The sequence below is a fragment of the Ischnura elegans genome, chromosome 11, assembly GCF_921293095.1.
Source record: "Ischnura elegans chromosome 11, ioIscEleg1.1, whole genome shotgun sequence".
In the NCBI taxonomy this organism is placed as follows: domain Eukaryota; kingdom Metazoa; phylum Arthropoda; class Insecta; order Odonata; family Coenagrionidae; genus Ischnura; species Ischnura elegans.
This window is the reverse complement of record NC_060256.1, coordinates 55,265,793-55,287,756: the sequence shown is the minus strand read 5'-3', so window position 1 is coordinate 55,287,756 and position 21,964 is coordinate 55,265,793. Positions and strand designations below refer to the sequence as shown.

The 21,964-nt window shown below is 39.3% G+C and overlaps 2 non-coding genes across 2 annotated transcripts; both read right to left on the bottom strand.

Moving 5' to 3' along the window:
- Positions 1–11,024: 11,024 nt before the first annotated feature.
- Trnat-ugu lies at positions 11,025–11,097 on the bottom strand. The gene has a single exon. It is a non-coding gene; the product is annotated as a tRNA-Thr (tRNA).
- A 10,232-nt stretch (positions 11,098–21,329) lies between these two features.
- Positions 21,330–21,448, bottom strand: LOC124168548. Its single transcript, XR_006866972.1, has one exon. It is a non-coding gene; the product is annotated as a U5 spliceosomal RNA (small nuclear RNA).
- Positions 21,449–21,964: the final 516 nt, after the last annotated feature.

The following is a 21,964-nucleotide window of genomic DNA, read 5'->3' as shown; positions in this document are numbered from 1 at the left end:
AAGTACTCCATGGAAACCTACCTTAATCTGTAGAATAGTTAAATAATAAACAATTAAAAAGGTATGGTACTTTTTCACATAATTTAACAAAAAAATTATAAATTTTATGAATGTTTTATTTAATTTTTTTTCAATTCTTTATTTTTTTAAATAAACTTGAGCAGGTTGAGCAATTCAACTATTTAGGCAGTACGTTAGAGGAAAACGGATACAGTAGTAAGGACATCAGGAAGAGAATTGCATTAGCGAAGGAGGCGTTCATGAACAGGAAGGAGCTTCTGAGAGGATCGTTGTGTAAGAGTTTAAAGAAAAGGCTGGTGAAGAGTTTGATTTGGAGTGTAGCTCTCTACGGTGCGGAAACGTGGACACTGAGGAAAGAAGACGAGAGAAGATTGGAGGCATTCGAGATGTGGGTATGGAGAAGAATGGAGAGGGTGAAATGGACGGAGAGGAAAAGGAACGACGAAGTGCTGGATATGGTTGGCGAGGAGAGGCAGCTTTTAGATGAGATACGCAGGAGACAGAAGGTATGGATGGAGCGAGTACTTAGCGGGGAGGGGATGCTGAAAATGGTGTTGGAGGGTAGAATGTTAGGGAAACGAGGGAGGGGAAGGAAAAGAATAGGATTTTTGGATAGATTGAAAGAGAGTAGGCCTTACAGTGAATTAAAGAAGGCAGTGCTGGAAGGAAAGGGAGGCTCCCAGATCGCTTCTCGAATACTCCATGGAAACCTACCTTAATCGGTAGAATGCTATAATAAATAAAAAAATTTAAATAACATTAATAATAACGAATAATTCTGTACCTGAAGATGTCGCCTCTGCAACGAAACCGGTCGTCTTAAATAAATTATGTGAAAAAGTACCTTTTAAACTGTTTACAATGAATTTTCACTAAATTAAGCCTGAAACAATCGAGTTTAGTTAAATAATAATAATCTGCCACTGGTATCGCACCTAGCAGCAGCGAGCATGCAAGAAGCCAGCCGGAGAGGATGGATTGGCGACTCTACATGCGAGGGAGTCTCTTTCTGCCGACCGCCCGCCCACCATCTAGCGGCGACCCAATTCTCGAAAAGCACTGACCTCATTTCGCGCACGCAGTGACGCACGAGAGGGGCGGGAGAGAAGACAAGGGGGGGAGGAGGGGAAGGAAAAGGGTTGGGCGGTGGGGTGGGGGTGCCGTGGGGAGCTTAGGGAGCGGTGGAGTGGGGGAGTTTGACGGGCGAGGTGCGCGCGATAGGGGCGCCAACTACCGGCCCATGTGGTCGGTGCGGAAAACTGAGGGAAAGAGGCGAGGGGGATGGGTGGGTAGGGAAAGTATTGTGCAACCTTCGAAAAGGAAGCGCCTATCTACCTACACGCGAAGCAGATCCGTATTGTATTCGGTAAGGAAATTACGTGGCGGGGTCTAAAAAAAAAATTCCGCCAGAGAAAGGCATCTCAATTATTATTAAAGTATTCTACCGATTAAGGTAGGTTTCCATGGAGTACTAAAGAAGCAATCCGGGAGCCTCCCTTTCCTTCCAGCGCTGCCTTCTTCAATTCACTGTGTGGCCTTTTCCCTTTCAATCTATCTAAAAATCCTCTTCTATTCCTTCCCCTCCCTTGTTTGCCTAACATTCTACCCTCTAACAATGTTTTCAACATCCCCTTCCCGCTAAGTACTCGCTCCATCCATACCTTCTGTCTCCTCCGTATCTCATTTAAAAGCTGCCTCTTCTCACCCACCATGCCCAGCACTTCATCGCTCCTCTGTGTCCACTTCACTTTCCCCATTCTTCACCACACCCACATCTCAAATGACTCCAGTCTTTTCTCGCCCTCCTTCCTAAATGTCCACGTTCCTGCACGGTAGAGCGCTACACTCCAGAATCTTCAGTAACCTTTTCTTTAAATTCTTACATAGCGAACCTCTCACAAGCCTCTTCCTGTTCATGAACGCCTCCTTTGCTAATGCGATACACTTCCTAATGTCCTTAAAACTGTTTCCGTTTTCCTCTAGCGTACTTTCTAAATAGTTGAACTGCTCAATCTGATCAAGTTTTTCACCACCCACCTTTACCTTAAGTCTCACATTCCTCGCTCGTGATGCTTCACAAAACAGCATAACCTTGGTCTTCATGTGATTAATCCTCATCCCATACTCCTCGCAACGCTCGTATAACGCATCCACTAGAGCCTGAAGTCCCCTCGCTCGCGTTTGCCAATTTTTATATATTTTAGATATTGTCAAATCAAGAAAAAATTAGTAGCCAATATTTTTACGTTTTATTTTAGATAGGTCGCCCCCTTTTCCGCCAATTAATGGCGAAAAATCAAAGGCCTCATCAATCATATATAATGAATTATTCTCACGTCACGTTAAATTGATGACGTCACGCCATGAGATGGTCACGCTATGACGTCACGCCTTACGCTGAGATGGTCACTACCCATCATTTTTAGTTTGTGAAACAATGGGGATGATAAAAGGGCGAAACGGAGAGATTAATGCTGCATGTAGTACACCAATCTTTGCACTGTGGGCGCGTACACTAATTTATATTAGATTGTGATAAAGCCAGAAAAAATTAGGGGCCAGAAATTTCACGTTTTGTTTTAGATCGATCGTCCTCTTTTCAAAACATTCGTTGCGAAAAATCGAAGACCTCAACCTGTCTCGTCACGCCAGCCTACTGAGCGAGTCAAACTTCTTCGATGTTCTTCCTCTCGCTCATACTTCGTGTGTTTCGTGGTAATTTACATTACTTAGGCTGCAGTTTACGTGTCTTCGATGAACGGTTCTCCTAAAGCGAGAAGAAGAACCGAAACTCATGAAAAGTGGGTGTGTCGTCACCAACTCATGAAAAGTGGGTGGCGAAAAATTCGGGTTTTTCTTTATTTTCATTCGAGAGAGAATGGCCGAGTGCGGACGATTCTTGAAGTAGCATACATTTTGCTTCCATCAAACATATCCTTATAAAAACCAAGGGGCCATATTTTACGACCCTCTCCCAACGAATCTCAGCTCAGGGGTAGACATAGGAAGGAAAACATTGAAGGAGACATTGAAAAGTAGACAAAGACATATTTGCCACTGATTTTTTTTACTGCACGGCGCGTTTCATCACACAACGTTATCGAGAGCCGCGCGGAAAATAAATTCAGTGGAAAAACTCTAGTCTAATACAAATAATTTCAAGAATTTCTACAACATAGTATCGCAAACTATACGTATACGAATATACGAAACTATACCTATACGTATCCGAGTAAGGTGCGGTGAAACTTCAAGGATTCGACAGCAAAACAAACATCAAAAATAAAAATAACATAAAACATGAGTAAAATGCCCTAAAGTCAGCGACTACGTTGTATTCGTATACATTAAACTATTAGAGACCTCTAGTGATTACAATTTGGCAGGTAAACAATATATTTGTCAAACTATTACCAAAATGTCTATACTGACTCATCGAACAGTGAAAACCTTCGTTACTTTACGTTAAGTGACTTCGTTAATTACTTAAAATGGACATTTACAGGGCTTATCAGTGGTAATATACTCCAACGTACGTAACACGCTATAACACAAGTGTAGTTCATGCATACCAATTACCTCTCTGACAAGGTGCTCATTAAGTAGTGGATAACGCGTGCCTACCTGGAAAGAAAAAATAAGACAAATGAATACTTATTAAGGGGAAAAAATACAATATTTTGAAACAGCGTAGGACCTCTAGATGAACAAAATCATCAGAGGATGGTTCAGCAATTGCATCTACTATTAAGACGTGATTCATATATCGGCGAAGATTACGCACAGTAAGCAAACATTACTATAGAACAAAAATGAAGGATTTTTACACATTAATAGTTTTAAATTGCCATAAACCATGTTAATTTTATTCGTTAGATTATGAACTTCGACATACAGCATCATAATAGCTAACTTAAAATATCTACATAACATCAGAGCACTAAAACCACAAGGGTGGTGTGCATATGTAAAATAGATTTTCTTTTACAAATTACATTTCTTTAAATTGCAAATGTTATGCTTAGTGCTATATTTTCATTTTATAATATTTTTTGGAGTTTAGGTCAATGTAAAACAAGTTATAGCCAACGTTTCGATTTATTTTAAATCATCATCAGGGCTATGAAAGAAAAAACATGAACAATATAAAATACAAAGATGACAACGATATACAATATTTTTACATAAAAATGTTACGATCGCGTTTTTTATACAGTAATATAATTTAAAGTATACACATATATAATATAACATATACAAACATATATAACAAATACACATATATTTTCATTATTATTTCGAATGCAAAAATTCATCGTTTTCATTAAGCCGCAATTAAAAATTCCATGAGATTCACAGGTTTTCCTGGTGAATTGCTTGGATTTCGAGGGTGGAATCTCAAACGTGAAATATTTGGCCAAATATTGTTCATAAGTGAAAATTACTGAACATGTACCATGGTTTTTAATATTCCCTCCCAGCTCGGTAGTCCCACCATCTAAATGATAATAATAATAATAATAATAAAAATAATATATATTTATTGCTCCTACATACTAAATCTTCTGTCTCCTCCGCAGATCTCTTTATCTAAAAGGTTCCTCCGCTAGACCACTATGTCTAACTCATAACTATTATGTTATTATTTGTTTGGATTGGGGGCGTGCTTTGGTGTGTCTCTTGAATTTATCGCTCTGGGCAAGTTTTCGCCGGACGCTGCAAACCTCGGCAACCAAATTATCCAGGACACTTACCGGATTCTCAGAGTTTCTCAAGACGACCTGAGTATTCCAGGTTTTCCCTGCGGATACCCTAACAAAGACGTAGAAGCCTTGGTCGAGTTTGACAGTCCGGTTGTGTGTGGATCTAATGAAGTTTGTGGTTGAATTGTTGGAGACGTTCCGAAAAGTTCCATTTCCGAGAGCTTGGAGGAATATACAAACATATAAATATTTCATATTAGATCATTTGTTTTTATCACTCTTTCTGATTTATTTCTAGCTTCAAACGATATCGCGGACTAGGGGTTCATTATTCATACTGAACTTGCACCTATTATCTGGTAAATTTTCTAGGATCGCGGAATAGGTATTCGTTCATTATTCATACTAAAACGGCACCAATTTTCTGGGAAATTTTCTACCCATGGAGAAATTTAGATTTTTACCATTTTTTCACTGACATTCAACCAATTTATTTCTATTAATTCTATTCTATTAATTTACAGATAGTTTCATTCCCTTGCTTTCCCGTATTTTTTCGGAAGAGTGGTCTCATTCACACACACGTGAAGGGCATATAGTTTCATACTCGCTGTCCCCTCTTATTCTCGACTATTTCCTCTTCAGTACACCTAAAAAGTCTCCGCTTTTTCACCAACCCATAAAAACCTCCCTCTTCTTTCTGTCCTAAGAGCAGGAAAAAAAATATCGAGATGAAGCCACGGCAAACGAGCTGAAAAAAATCCTCACTCAACCCCGTGGATGATGGTATACGAAAAAATTCCGGCGAAAAAAAAAGGCGAGTTCGGCAAGAGGGGGCGGGGCATCTTTTGTCATCGCGTATATATGAGAGAGGGTTCCCTCCTGATGATGGTTTGCGGCCCGGGAAATGGTGGAGAAGGAAAAGGGATACAAGATCAAATGGCGCGGAGACAATGCCGAGTTTATACGGCACCTCCGGAGGCGGAAGAGCAAGAAAAAATATTCTTTAGGGAATGATGGCAAAGAGACACTAATGGGTTAAGTTTCGGGTATACTGAACGGTATAACCTCGATGTTGGAGCTCCAAAACGCGTTTCCGACTCCGACGAGTATATTTTTACTTGAGTGGTTCACGAAGAGGACCCATTTTCTGGATTTTAGGATTTTTTAAAAATTTCGTGCGAAAACTCGAAAAGCTCACTAAATTTATTAAATCCATTGTATTACGTAATAGTACATAATAATATGTAAACTATTATTTTATAATTTAGAGGCATAAAGAATATTCTCTCTATTGCTATGGACAGTCTCCAAGTGACGGCCGAAGTTAGCTACAAAAATAATGTGCACTTGGAGGTATTACAGTGATCACGTATCTTTCTAAATGTAGTGAGGGAAAACTCGAAAAAATCCATAAATTATAAAAAATAAATGAAATTTATAAATGGATTGAGCGAATACTTAGCGAAGAGGGGATCTAGAAAACAGAGTTAGAGGGTAGAATGCTGGGTAAACGCAAGGTTTATCACCTTGGGGTAAACGAGGGACTGGAAGGAAAAGAATAGGATTTAAAAAATATAAAATGTAAGGCCTCATTATGCACTAAAAGGGAAATCCATGGAAGGGGAGACCGCCAGAGTACTTCTTAAATACTCCAGATAACACTACCTTCATCGGTGGAGTACTCTAATTGTAATAACTTTACATCATAAAATGTAAGCCATGACATTATTGCGTAAAGTACTTATGTTATGTCAATCCCATAGCCTTTCTCAAAGTTCTCTACTCTATCATTCATGGACCGTCTAAAGTGAACATGTGTATGATTTATGATCTAAAATTGCGATAGCAAATCTCGAATTGCAGGATCATATTTTCCATCCCTTCGGAGGGACAGCTCCCGGGATCGCTCCAATGATGGCGGAAAAATGACCGTTTCACATTATAAGTTCAACAGATTCAGGCTTCAATTGGTGGAAGTTAGACATATTTAAATTAATAAAATTTTTTAGCACTTTTCCACAAAATATTTTACTGCGTACAACGCGTTTCGGCTCACGGAGCCAGAGAGGTCTTGTACCAGATGATGGCTCTGTGAGCTAAAACAACGTTGTACGCAGTAAAAAAAATTGAGGAAAAGTGCTACAATCTTTTTTTATTTAATAATGTTTCACACTATCACTTTTCCACGATGGCTCGAGGGATGGAAATCCCATCCCTTTTCCCATCACTCGGGACGTCCCTTTTTCCGTCGCTGAAACCGTAACTGGCACCTTCCTACAGCCAGTCAGAACGTACATCGTCAAAGAGCGACTGTAACGCCACCAATGGCTTTTAATTGAATGATGGTTGTTAATACGGAAAATGCGATGAAAAAGGGATGGTGGGAATGAACATGTGATTCAGAAAATGATGGGTCGAGCGATCAAACTTTTGATCCGTGAAAACCTATCCCTGGAACTATCACTCTGAGGGGCTGAGAAAATGATCGTGTGATTCAGGCTTTACCAAGAAACCTGGATAGCGTAGCGATTGATCAGTGGCCCGGAAAACCTGAGGTCCGTGGACCGATACCCGGTACAGGGGAAGTCTTTCTTGACAGGGGTTACTATGCATACCCAGAAATGTTCAATATTGTGGCGTAAGTTTTGGACAATTACTTCTATAGACTACTTTCTTGACATGGGTCTACTCTTCATGCCCATAAATTTTCAATATTATAGCGTACGTTTTGGAAAATTATTTCTATAGGAAAAAAAGACCAGGAGTGCGGGAGTGATGTAACTTCTTGCCTGACCTTGGTCATGCAACAAGGAATAAAAGGAAAGGTGGAGGAATAAGGGGAGGAGTGGGGTGCGGTAAAATAAATTGGGGATGGGAATTATTTAATGACGCATGTTAAGGGATCATGTAAAAATGGGGGAAAGGCTAATATACTCCTTTTCTATCATAATTCAAATTTATTCTAAATTCTCACGCATGTGGGAATTTTCCTGTAGTGGTTTTTTCCAAGGAGGACCAGGATCCAATGAGGATTCTTAGGTTTTTTCCACGTTTGTTCACATCTTTATACACTTGGTAAATGTACTTTTTTGTATGATAAGCCAGTATGCTGTAAATTCTTAATATCGGTTGATTGAAACATAGCAATATTATAACAATATTGCAATAATTAATTTAAATTAAAAGTAACTTTACTCATTTTGCGTTTTTAAAGCATACTTTTACGCTTCTTTTGAACTAAGTTGACTACACTTAATTTCCAGAGTTACTTGACAATGTATTCCTCTGCAAATATTTAATATAAGACGAGGTGTTGGATGGAAGATGGGACTATATAGTCCCAATCTCGCACTATAAATACATATTATTGTTATTATTATTCTAAATTTTTATCGAGCCTGCGTTTCGAACGATTAACGTCAGGGGAGAAGACGACAAACGTTTAGTGATGGAAAAATCGCTTTCGAAAATCGAGTAATACAAACGGTATTGAAAAATAACCGTTGATTTTTTTGGATTATTCGATCTTTAGGTTCATAAAGGTGGATGCATTATCAACGCGCTTTTGTACAATCATTATTTTTTTAAAAAAGAACAGTGGATATTTTCGATTAATCCATCTTTCTGTTCAAATTTCGATTCATGTGGAAAATCCGAGCTTTTCATTTCATTTAAAAATCGATAGGCCGAAAAATCGAATGCTCAATAAGTGATGCGACCTCAAAGTGTACCACTTGAAACTGTGTCACTTGTACAAACTGTATTTAAAAAAGAACCGTCGATTTTTTTTCGATTAATCGATCTTCAGGTTCAATATTCGATTTCTTCTAAAAAGTCGAGATTTTCATTGCGATTAAAAAATTTTACTCGAAAAATCGATTTCTCGAAAAATAGATTTTGACCGACATTTTTCCATTACTACTATTAGATACGGCCGATGGAGCGGCGGAAGAATGGTGCGTCCCCTTTTAAGTGTGGGCAGTAGAAAGACACTGAAGTGGGTAAAACGATCTCCAAAAGGCCACTACGGCATCCCTCCCTCCACCCACCCCTCCGGCATCGACGCTACATCCCGACTTCCACGACACAAAAGCTTCCAATTAGGACGCTAGAGGGGGTTGGGGGTGGTACACCGGGAGTGGTTAATGGGGTCGGAAGGGTGCGAATACACACCCCCGTATTCGATAACGCCCAAGAGAAGGAAAAAAACAAAAGGAGATAACAATGACCGCCCTATTTTGTTTCTCAACGTCCCAATTTTCACACGCCTTTGCTCTATAAAGGCGCGAAAATGGAACCGAGGGAAGAAAAAGAAAACATCATTGCGGCCGATTTACAAGAGCAAGAATATTACTAAAGAGGATCCTCAAGACCTCCTCTAAAAGTGTACCAACCCACCGCGCATTTAAATGGGTTTACAAAAGTCGCCACTCGCGTCGCTGATAAACAAAATGATCCTAGTTTCACGGGGTAATAAGGTATAATTAGGGGTGTGAACAGAAATTTATATACATGATTACGTGTTCCATCATATTCAAAACTTTTCAATGCCATTCCTCGCAATAAGAAACATATATACTACAATATATTGTAAAAAAGTGGATCGCATTGCACTCAACAACGCGCCGCGGACAATTTTGAAAACCGATAAAAATGCGACCGAAGAGGCAGCAGAAATCCGCCTTCTCGGGGATGGAATAGGTCCTCCTCTTTGCAGTCCCCTTGTACAAGAGATTGGGAAAGATATCACGATAAAGTTCATTCCACGACAGTCACGCATCAACAATAATACATACACCTTCATTTCTTTCAGAGCTAGTGTAATTTTTCTCGTGAAAAATAATTTGGTGTATATAAGCCTTGTGAAATTGAATGAATCGATATTAAATCGAACTTAATGAAAAGAGTACTGTCCACTCTTTTTTCGTAAAATTTAAAGAGTCGAGCTTATATCAAACTATCTCTCCATATGATTCACCTTTTTCAACGGCGGAAGTAACCAACTACGCGTTTCTACGCTTACCGCCATTACCACAAACATGAAATCATGATTAAGTTATACGTCGGCAAGCGCTGTAAGCTAATACCGTAATTTAAAAGAATGGGCACCACAAAAAGTTGTATTTCAACTCGATTCATTACATTACCAAACTTCTCACCGAATACAGTTGAACTCGTACAACTGCGAGCAGAAAGCGTTGCACAGTTTCAGCTTTTACTCAAATTAGGTTTGGAGTCGCTAGAATCTCGGACGGCGTGCCAGGGTGGGTTTTCTGGAGCAAGTAGGAAAAGATATCTTCGGAGCGACACATAGCAAATAATCTCAGAGTCTCACTATATTTCTAGGTCTGACACTATTAAAGTATTCTGCCAATTATGGTTGTTTTATCTAAAAATCGTCTTCTCTCCCCTCCTCTCCCTCGTCTACCCAACATTCTACCCTCTAATACTATTTTAACATTCCCTCTCCGCTAAGTACTCACTCCGTCCATGGGCGTACCCAGGGGGAGGCAGTAGGGGGCAGCCCCCCCCCCCAGAAGCAAAATTTAATTTAATTCAAAACGAAATTTTTGAACAAATATCTCTTCAAATAGTAGGAAAGAGATATTAGTATAAAACACGCAATAAAAATAAAAATATTTTTTTCCGAGCAAATCATTTAAAAAATAATAAATCGCAGTTTTGGTTTCCTCAACCTTGTCTGTGTTACAATTTGAGCGACCACGGCTTGCCCCCCACTAGTTTTGATCCTGGGTACGCCCTTTGGCTCATATCTTCTGTCTTGTCTGCATCTTATCCAGAAGCTGCCTCTCCTCACCCACCATATCCAGCACTTCATCCTCCTCCTCTCCGTCTTACAGATTTTCAAACACAATTAATTAAGACAGAGATTTTGCCGAACGGATTAGTATAGCAATTGATTTTTTCTCAGAGCAATAAAGCAGAGTCTGCACGCGCATCTCCTTTCTGTTATTCATTCATATTTGCTTACGTCTTGTGTACTAACACCCCCTGCCAGAAGCCTATGGAAGCGGCTTGCAGGGTATTACATACATCAATTAAAAATTGAATTTCTTTCAACACCAAATAGTCCTTAACTTTTAGTTTATACTCACTTAGCATGTTTCAGCTATCCATTCAGGAAATGAACGTAGAGGCGAGCCATAAAAATCTGTTTATTTTTCCCCTTATGCCAGACTTCTGAATTGAATTAACAAAACACCTTGTTTGGACATGATTTGTCTTTCCAACAGCATAAGAGGGATAAAAAACCTCACTCGAAAGGTTAAAAAAAACTGCCTCCTGAGAGAATTGAACTCTCGACCCCTGGTTTACAAGACCAGTGCTCTAACCACTGAGCTAAGGAGGCGCCGTGCTCCATTGCCGAAATCACAAGGGTCTGTTCTCGGTTATTGCGAGACATTCAGCACACGAGAAGTACCATTACTTAGTCCAATTTCGAACACACGGCCAGCATAAAAATAAATATAAACAGCGTTCAGGAGATTCTCTCATATTTTTTCCTCATGCTCAAGTTATTTTCGCGGCTTCGCTACGCCAAATGCTTACTGAATACCACCCCCGAATAACGACACACACATGGTGTTTACTTTAGTTAAAGTGACCTAAACTTTAGTTTAGTTACTAATAAGAATGAAGAAATAACGGAAGAAAAATGGGCAAGGAAAAACAAAATGCATCATAAATTTCCGTAGTCACCACTCGTTTATTTAGATCAAATTTGAATGATGGAAACTTCTTTTAAATTCAAAGTTTTAGCTTAACAAAAGTGACAAACTTTTGAGATTACGTGAGGGATGTTTAAATTTTCATTGCCCTAAGCATAAACAGAAGTCATTCTATAGTAACTAAAGCTAAAACAAGACAATTGGATTTGCGCTACGTCGATAGCAAATCCAGAAAGTACCAGGCGAAATCAATGCATAGTTACTGCGAGTCTATGACCGAATCGATTCCGCACCATCGAACGCTCCACGTCCGTTCACGTGACCGCTTCGCGTATTTCCGTTCGTCCACTTAATTCCACGACGGACACACACCACGCGCAATTTCATACTTCACCCGTTATCTCACACCGTCCGGTGGGAGAGTTTCAATTTTCTCTCCAATTAATTCCAGGATGGCCCTCTCACGCCATTGGCCCTGGGAAGGACACAAGACCTTAAAAGACCGGACGCATCTCCCATTGGAGGGAGGCATACCGTCTGATTCATCTTGATAATTATACCACTAATGTATAGGAAAATTTCATCGCGTCATGCTCAAAAAGAAATTGTTGCTACTACAAACTATTCCTCTGCGTAAAAAGGACCAACTAGTCACCTCCAGCGACGCCTTATCACATTCGCCGATGACTCCCGCAGGCTCTAACTAGCGTGAGCATAGTGACATGATACCTTTACAGGTCACACAAAGGTGAAGGGACGCCGGAAAATTTTCAAGTAACATAAGCACACAAATATCAAATTTAAATCCTACATATCAACGACATAACTTTCTCTAAAGTTCAAAAACTAGTGGGACCCAATTTACTACATCCTATTCCTGTTACCTTATCAAGATGCAGCCTGAAAGTTCTAATTGGTTCAGGTAATTACAACGCGTAAGGAATCGAACCTCAGCCTATTCCGAGGAATTTTTCATTGAAAACATCATCCTCTGCGTAGATCAGAGATGTTAGATTAAGTGTGTGATATCAATCTTAAAAACGTATTTTAAACTTTGATGAGGCATTTAATGTATACATTCTGTACTTTTCTACACTTTTAGTACTTTAAGTACACGACACGTATCACCACTCTCTGGCATTATCAGGTGAAGTAAGAGTCATTTTAAAAACACTTTTGGATGCCAAAACTTAACTTACGTACTCGTTGACAACAATAACTTGTGAACGACTCAAAGCTGATGATGCCACAAATTGGCGAAAGGCGTTGAGCATTTAAAATGAAATAAAATTAGAATGGTGACGAAAATATTTTTGAATAGATGTCTAAACACTAGTTTTCCTGGATATTACACTATTACTTATACCACTGCTTTTTTACTGCTTGCTGGATTTTCTGTCCACCCCACGTAACAAAATAAAATGTGATAAATATATTTCATGAGAATCCGCAATATTAGGATCCTACTAAGTCATTCAACTTGTAGGAAGAAGCTTCACAGTCAAGAAGAAATAACATTTAAGTGGTCACAAAAATAACAAAGATGATAAAAGTAATTTTGCTAAACACTTAATATGTAACTGCCATTGGAGCGATATTAAAATTAATATTAATACATTAATTAATGCAAAGACCGCCGTGAATTGGACCCTAGAGAGCAGTTGGAATTTTTAAAAAATTATTGAAAGTCAGGACAGCACTCCGATAAATTAATATCTTTACCCATCCTTTTCCCCTATTCTGGCGTCCGTATTAAAATTCATCTCTTCCTCCGTTAGGTAACTAGGTAACAATAATAAGATAAATAGATCATAATTTACGCCTGAAGATGATGATAATTCATTTCTACCCGGGCGGCGTTACGTAAAAAAGCAGTGGTACAAATAATAGTGTAATATCCAAGAAAACTTATCATGGAATAACACAAATTTAATAACGAGTTAGTGAATTTTATCTAAAATACTATCTTGAAACAGTGGAGTTTAACATTAACAAAATTAAATGTGATAAATATATTTCATGGGGAATCCCAATATTAGGATCCCACTAAGTCGTTCAACTTCAACGACTGTTCTCATTACTGCCGCGGTTTGGGTGACCATCGCAATAAATGCGTGCTTCGTGGTAACCAGGAATAACAGGAAGAATGGAGGGGAGGGTGTTGGTAGGGGAAAGAGGTGAAGGCGGGGGGGAGTTAGGGGAAACGGTGGGTGGGGATGAGAGGGAAGTTTGCCCACGTCATCTTGACCCAAATCCGCGGGAAAAACGGCGAAATGAGAAATGAAAAGGACTTAGGGGAGATACTACTCGGTCGAACCGCCAAACGAATCGGCCGCGTCAGAAACTTCCGCGATAAGTCCCCGCGAGTGATTGATGCGTATTTGCGCGGAGGAAAGGGAAACTAGGATGGGAACCTTCGCAGCCTGGGTGGCGACGGTTTATCACTCAAAATTGATCCACCCGAAAAAGGTTGCAAGTTAGAAACGAAAACGCCGCAGAAAAACCGGCACTGGTGTATCGCAAGCGCAGGTCCGTGCTTTTCCAACGCGGTCTCGATATTCAGCAACGCATACCTTTCATATCTTCTCATTAATATTAGGGATGGGCGGATCCAGGATTTTTATCGGAACCGGATTCGGATCGGATCCTTGATTTTCGGAGCCGGATCTTTCGGATCGGATATTTTCGGATCCTAATGCATTTTCAAATTCCTGTCGCTGAGATTCCCCCGATGACTGTTCAATCTCTTGGGAAGAGTCACACTATGTGCCAGTCGTATTTTGCTATTTTTATTTTCCACGGCTGAAATTCTCCTACGCAACCTCTGCGAGAGCTTTCAAACAAAACGGTTCATGAGTAGGAAAAGAATTGCATGCGACGGCGCATTCGAAGATAGATTCGGAGCTCTTTCCAGCCTTATTGCGCGTTGCATTCACTGAAGCTATTATTCAAAATTTCGAATCCAGATCCGATGTCTTCCGCGACTTTGGATCCGATGTATCCGATGAAGGGCAATATCCGCGGATATTTGGATCCGATCCGACCATCCCTAATTAATATTATTATCAAAGTATTCCACCGATTGAGGTAGGTTTGAATTGAATATGGATTAAAGAAGTATTCTGGCAGTCTCCCTAACTGTTATGCACTTCCCTCTTCAATGAACAAGATCTGTACCCTTTCATTCTATTTAAAATTCCGATTCTCTTCCTTCCTCTCCCTCGTTTACCCAAAATTCAAGCCTCTAAAACTGTTTTCAACATACCCTGAACAAAATAAAAATTTCATTTTCATTCACTCAGATCCGAAATCGCAATTCATTTAAAGATTTCCGTAGATGCCTGGGAAAGATATGCTACGACGAAAAAAACTATTACTATTTCAACCGTTCTCTATTAAGTTAAATAAAAAGAACGCGAAAGTAGATGCCCACTTCTAATGAGTCGGTGATGTCATTATCGTTACAGTTCATTGACTATAACAGAGAGGACTGATCAATGAACGAAATAATCGCTCGCAAGCGTGCAAACAGCAACGAAACACGCGTGGAAGATGCAGGAAGTCAAGGAGTAGCGGTCAGGTAGTAACCCTCAAGGCAGGAGTGCGAGACGTGATCATGTTATCTGAAAAAGGGTACCAAACAACGCGGTAGAAGCCCCGCGAAGACATGATCGCATCAACTATTCACCGCGGAACGTGAGGCTGATGCAGGTAGCCGAGGAGTAGCAGGTAAGCAGTGACCCTCTAGGAAGAGTGCGTGTCGTCATCAAGTTATCTGCAAAACAGTAACGGATGCAGAAAAAACTAAAGGAGGGGGGGGGGGCACGTACGATATGTTCAGCTACCTATACTTTTATCGTAACGAAAAATAATAAGTTTCATTCAAACTTTAAGATTGATTGATTTAAACAGATTATACATGCATATACGAGAAAATGCTATCTTATGATATAATAAAGTTACAACAGTGGTTCAGCAATGTTAGGCAATGCGGGCAGCCCCGCAAGGGGAGGGGGCGCCCCCCATATGTATCCGCCACTGCTGCAAAAGTATCATCATCAGACATTAAAAAAATGCGGGGGAGGCCCCGAAAACATGCCCACTATTCACTAGGAAGCCTTCGCAAGCACGCATACTGCAGTATTTCACTGAATCCATGGCCCTATTCTACAGGCATCACACTTTCTCCGTCTAAGGGTACTAAAACAACTACACAACTACCTCAAGACGACTCCACCTTCCCTTTGAGCCCCCACGGAACAATAAAAAAGGGCCCTAAAAGTTGACAAAGTCTACCACACGTGTAGAAACCAGAGTGCTTCGAGAAATGCTTGGTGGAATTTCGAACATCAACGCAGAGAAAAAATAAAACTAAAAGCTACTTTAAGTCTCCTCCATACAAGACTCGAGAGCGTTGAAACAGGTTTTTAAATACTTCGCAATGAAAACGAGAGTAATGAAATCGGTCCAAGTCGCGTGGGCATAATAAATGCAGTATTCAATGTATATATTTGTTAAATCCCAACACATTTCTCCACTTGACTATCCGGTGAGGTACTATTACGACAGTTCTCCAGACGAGCTAAATGTCAACTCCTACGTATCTCTTACAACCCAACTAAATAGACTTTTAAATAAGTGAAAGAGCTAATTGCAAGAATAGACCATATTTTCACAAATGACCACAAATTATTTTTGGAACATCAGTTAAATTTATACCAACCTAAGGGTAAATAACCTTAGTTAAGTAATATTCGTGGCCAGTACCGTGGTCCAGAAAGGTATTTTTGAAAAAGCAGGGACAACTCTAACACGTTCCGTACCGGATATTTATACAAACGTAACGACGTATCTGCTGATGAGATTGAAAATAACTTTCATTCGTTAATGTTACATATTTTCATTTTTTAATGATTCCAAATTATTATTACATCAATATTAAACTAATTTGAGCTTTAAACTATTTAAAAACAATGTTCCAATCGGATTAAACAATCTGAGAACAACAAATTATATTATTGTTACTAATATACGCGCGCAAAAACTGCAGCGGCAAAAAAATTGCACAGGAATACTATGTAGCGTATTTCCAAAGAGAATTTGTCAGAGTAAATTAAATCCTAAAGGATAAAAAAATTCACGCAAATGAACACTTTCTTCAATGGATCACTTCCTCATGCCTTACGAGGGAGTAGGAAGTTTTCTTTCAACAGGAAGACTCTTTCAATGCGAGCTCTATTCAATTAAAGTGCGGGCGCCTCCTTCAGAACGACACATCTCGACTTGGAAGTGAGCAATATGGATGCAGATGAGGGCATCTTTAAGCGGAAACAGGAAGACGGAGTCCCACACGTTATATTTTACGGTCATGTTTTTCTCCCTGAATAGTAACAACTCATTTAGCCGGACGACCGAAGTGTGCTTTTCTCTATAAAATTAAACCTCACCAATATTTCAAAGTACATGATTTTGTTCTTTCCCGGCTTATCATACCTGTGAAATTTACTTAGGTTTTCCACCGGGTGAGTTGATTGTAGGCCAACACGCCAATCACACGGAGGAAACCCCGAGAAAATTTCACCGATATGTTAAAGTCTAACACCAGTTAAGGTTAGTTCACATTGCACATTAGGCGAATCAACCACGCTTACCCCTCTCCTGGAATAAAACTCTCACTTCAACTCAAATAAAAGGATTTTACCTCAAATTCAATAACGAACTCCATTTTCCTCTTTCCCGTTCTCCGCTTACCTAACATTCTTTCATCTGATACTGTTTTTAACATCATCTTCCCACTAAAAACTCGCACTATCCCTCTGCCTCCTCCGAATTTCTAGAAGTTTATTTCTTCTCCTCGTCCACCATGTGAGGCACTTCCTCGTTCTTTTTCCCCTCCGTCAACTTCACACTATCCATTCTCCTCCTCGCACACATTTAGACATCTTCCCGGGACCTCAAAGTAAAAAGATGGTCCTTTGACTTTGATACTCTAAGATAGGATTTCCTAAACTTATCTTCTCTGATGGTCCACAGCACATCGCATGCATTACACGTATCGTTCTCCTTAGTATTCAAGGCATACTTCTTACTATTTAAGTACTCAATGGGTTAAGGTACGTTTGCATGGGACATTTGAGAATCAATACGATCTCCCATCCGGTACCTCTCACTCCAAATCACAATATGGCCTACTCCCTTTAATTCTGTCAATAAATCCTATTCTCTTATTACTATAGTATTCTACCGATTAAGGTAGGTTTGCATGGAGTATTCAAGAAGTGATCTGGTGGCCTCCATTTTCTTCCAGCACTGCCTTCTTTAATTCATTGTAAGGCCTACTCTCTTTCAATCTATCTAGAAATCCTATTCTTTTCCTTCCCCTCCCTCGTTTCCCTAACATTCTACCCTCCAACACCATTTTCAACATCACCATCTCTATTCTCTTATCCAATGTTAAATGCGAACATTTTATCTCAGACAGAAAATATTTAAAATTGGAAAAACAGGTAAATGTTAACAAGAGTCCACTCTTTTCCTCAGAACATTTCCAACAGTAATCGTCCTTTCAAACGCGTAAAACGTTATGAAATCGTACCACTACTGCAAAAATGATGCGTCCTCATAAAACTCTCCGTTATTCTTCGTTAAAACTTTCGCAAGTACTCGTCATGTCGAATAAAAACTTTTGGGCTACGTCGCCAGGTCAATTTTTGGGTGGCCCCAACGTTTCCCGACCGATGCTGGTCGCTTTCTCAAGTGATTCTTCCCTTCCCTCGAGGAATCCTTTGAGAAAGCGATCAGCATCGGTCAGGAAACGTTGTGGCCACCCAAAAAATGACGCGGCGACACATCCCATAAGTTTTTATTCAAAACTCTCCGTTATTTATTTTCTTAATATTCCTCTCCTAACCCCTTCGACCATAGTACGACGCTAAGTTTCGAAAATTGTCCGCATAATATAGGAAAAATACCTACCAGATGCACAATGACTATTAAAAAAAAGTTTCTCAACGAATGGATTGGACGAAATTTGAATTTCTGTACCGTTGCATTTTATTATAATGTCGTTGTATGTAATTAAAATGCCGTTGTGTGTAATTATAATGCCGTTGTAAGTAATTATAATGCCATTGTATGTAATTATAACGCCGTAGTAGTGTAACATGGTGACGGATGAATTTGATCACCCTTCACTCAGAAAATGATACTATTGGGAATACGCCTTTTCAAAAACCGTGCTGTTGTCCACTATTAGAAATAAATTAAAATTATATTAATATTTTCGTTTTCCTTGCTTTTTCTTCGATTAATTAGAGAATGCGATGAGGTCGACAGCATTTTACAAGTCAGATACTGAAACTTACTTTGATCTAAATTCAAATCCGCGGCCTCAAATAACATATAAAAATGAAGGAAGTAAAAGGATGTATGCCTGATCAGTCACCTGAAGATGTAACCATGCTACCAAACCCAAGCCTAGCCAATTAAAATATTTTCAGCTAACCTAACACATATTATTATATTATTTCCCAAAAGGGAAAGGTTTCAAAAAGTTATGCCGCAAGTTATCAGTTGTATTAAGGGGAAAAATTTTGTCAAAAGAATCAGGTTCGCCACTTAATTCCTTGGAAACTTTTTTGACTCAAGTACATGAAAGAGCATTACGACCCGATAACTTCCGCGCGGGCAAACTCGATTTCACTCGTCGCATCGTAATATCTCTCGATAAGGTGAGTCGACAATTTGAATCGTACATTTCGGCGGCAGTTCCCGAAGTTGGTGTTCCGGGAAGTAGGCGTTTTAAAATCAGGTCTCGGACAACCGGCACTCACCAGATTCACCAGGATATATATATTCAGCCCTTCCTGTAAATGCGCCACAGAAGTTTCGACATTGCTACGGACGCAAGTGATTAATGCAGAAAAAATGCAAGACACGTAGAAATGGTGCGATGGAAACAGTAGTGACGTCACATCTTTCCCACTCACGTCAAGTTGGGAAAAATGACGCGCTAGCTTGATAACTTTCAACTAATTGTCATACAAAGGTATTTAGCTATTAGAGAATTCAGGAAAGTGAGACGCCAACTATTGGCAGACTTCGGAAGTAGAGGTCGGAGGATAACAAGCCAGGGTGGCCACAAGCCGCCCTAGAAACCACGCTGAAAAGTCATTGGCATTGTTGGTTTTTTCTGATTTCTCTTGTTATTTAAGCTATTATTACGTTGTAAGTAATATATTTTATCCATTCATATTTATGTGAGATGCCTTTTAGCTGCCATTCATAGCTACAATTCATCTTTTACTGTGATAGGTGGTTTGAATGGTTTAAGGCATTTAAGGTAATTTGCACTTCTTTTTTCTACTCCGCTAAGAATAGTGTATTTTATCGGAGTCACGCATTTACGCTCAATAGGAACGCTTTGGGCTAGTAGCGGATATTTCAGCAATAATTAATTACTCCCTGGATCTTTACTGCTATTTTTCTTTGTTCCTAGATATCGAAAAACCTCCTAAAAACCATGAAAAATCTTCCTTAACATTTTCAATTCATTTTTCGCAGTGGGCCGACGATTGATCCTATTACGCATCTATTATCATCACATTACTATCCTCGATGCGTCGGCCATATAGACAAATTACGTCAGCGCCATCAGCGCCGCCATCGGTGATTTGAGTCTCGAATTAGAGAATCCAGGCAAGTGAGACGCCAACTATCGGCCGAATTCTGAAGCTCCCGAGTATACCAAGAAATTACCTTTGGAAACCACGTTGATAAATCATTGGCATCGTTGGGTATTTTCTGATTATCTTGTTATTTTGTTGGCATGAAGTTATCATAACGTCGTAAGTAATGTATTTTATGCATCCGTATTTATATATAATCAGTGACGTCATGGCAAAATTTACCTGTGACCGCCGTGTAGTAGACTCTAGAGAGCAGTTTTTAAAGCTTTTGAAAGTTAGTACAGCAATATGATGAACGAATATCTTTACCCATCCTATTACCCTATTCCGGCGTCCGTTTTAAAATTCATCTCTTCCTTCGTTAGGTAACTAGATAGCAATAATAAGATAAGTACTTCATAACTTACGCCTGAAGATGATGATTACTCATCGAAACTCATGCCGCGTTATGTAAAAAAAACTAGAGGTATAAATAAAAGTGAAATAACCAAAACACCTTAAAACTAGCAGTGCCGGAACGTGCTTTCCTTACCTTTTTTTAGAGGTGAAATATTACTGTGTTTTTTCATTACCAGTTATTATTTACGTTTTGTTACAATTTTTTTTGTTTTGGCTACCATTGTATATACTAGTTTTGAGGCAACAGAATTGATTAAAGTGTTATTTGACTATTATGCCTTTTGTTATCCATTTCCGGAACGGCATTCCGGCATCATGACACCATGGTATATAATACCTTTTAGTTTCCATTCATTACTACAATTCATCAATTACTGTGACGATGGTTCATTGGTTTATGGTAATCAACGTATTACACTTTATCTTTTCTTTCCTTCTAACAATAGCGTTTTTTTATTGGCATATCTGGTCATTATGAAGCCTTTGAGTAATCGCCGTGAGCTAGTAGCGGATATTTCAGCTACAATTTATTACTTCCTCAATTTCATTGCTAGTTTTCGTTGCCCCTAGGTATCGAAATACCTACTTAAAACCAAGAAAAATCTTCCTTGACATTCTCTATTTATTTTTGCAATGGCTCGACGATTCATACCTATGAAATCATCACAACACTATCCTCAGTCAGTAAATTATGGTAGGATAAGAAAATAATGTGTTCAAGAAATGTAATATCGGCAAGAATCGCCATCTAAAGAAAAGGCCTTCACGTATTCGCAATCCACTTGAACGAAGTACAGTATACTACACAACTTCGTACCAATAATTTGGCTCAGCATTACATGCCGAGCTCATTCAAAAATTGTCTTTACAGACAAATTGAACTCCCGCCACGAAAATCGTTAGTAAAAGGCGAACGACTTGTGCGATTGAAGAGAGTTCAATCTACATTACTAATTAAAAAATTTAAAATCGGGTTTCCAAATATCAAAAAACCTACGTGTGAGAGTTAATTTCCGATAGAAGTCAAGCGAAAACGACTCGTCAAAGGCTATTTATATCACGTGAAAGCAATGGAGAAGATTGGAAAGTACACCACTACGTTTTCAAAAGTGCAATTACTCGTACATAACTATTATTAGAATCAATATGGCCATTAAAAATGAGTTTATTTAAGCTCTACCATCTAACGGCGAAAGGAGGAAAACAAACTTCACCCTCGTGAAGATATCGGAGGAGAATCTGCGGACGTAATATGCTTAAACAACACAAGATGGGCCAAACATCTTCATAAATTTTACATGATACCCTAATAGACACCGCAATGGTGCTTGGCAGAAGGCGAGTTTCAACAACAACTAAAGAAAAAAATATACTTCATTGGCACTGTTCTCTACCTATAATTTTACAACTGAATTTCGTTTTTCCTAGCTTCTTCGAGACATTAACTTTAGCAATACTTCTT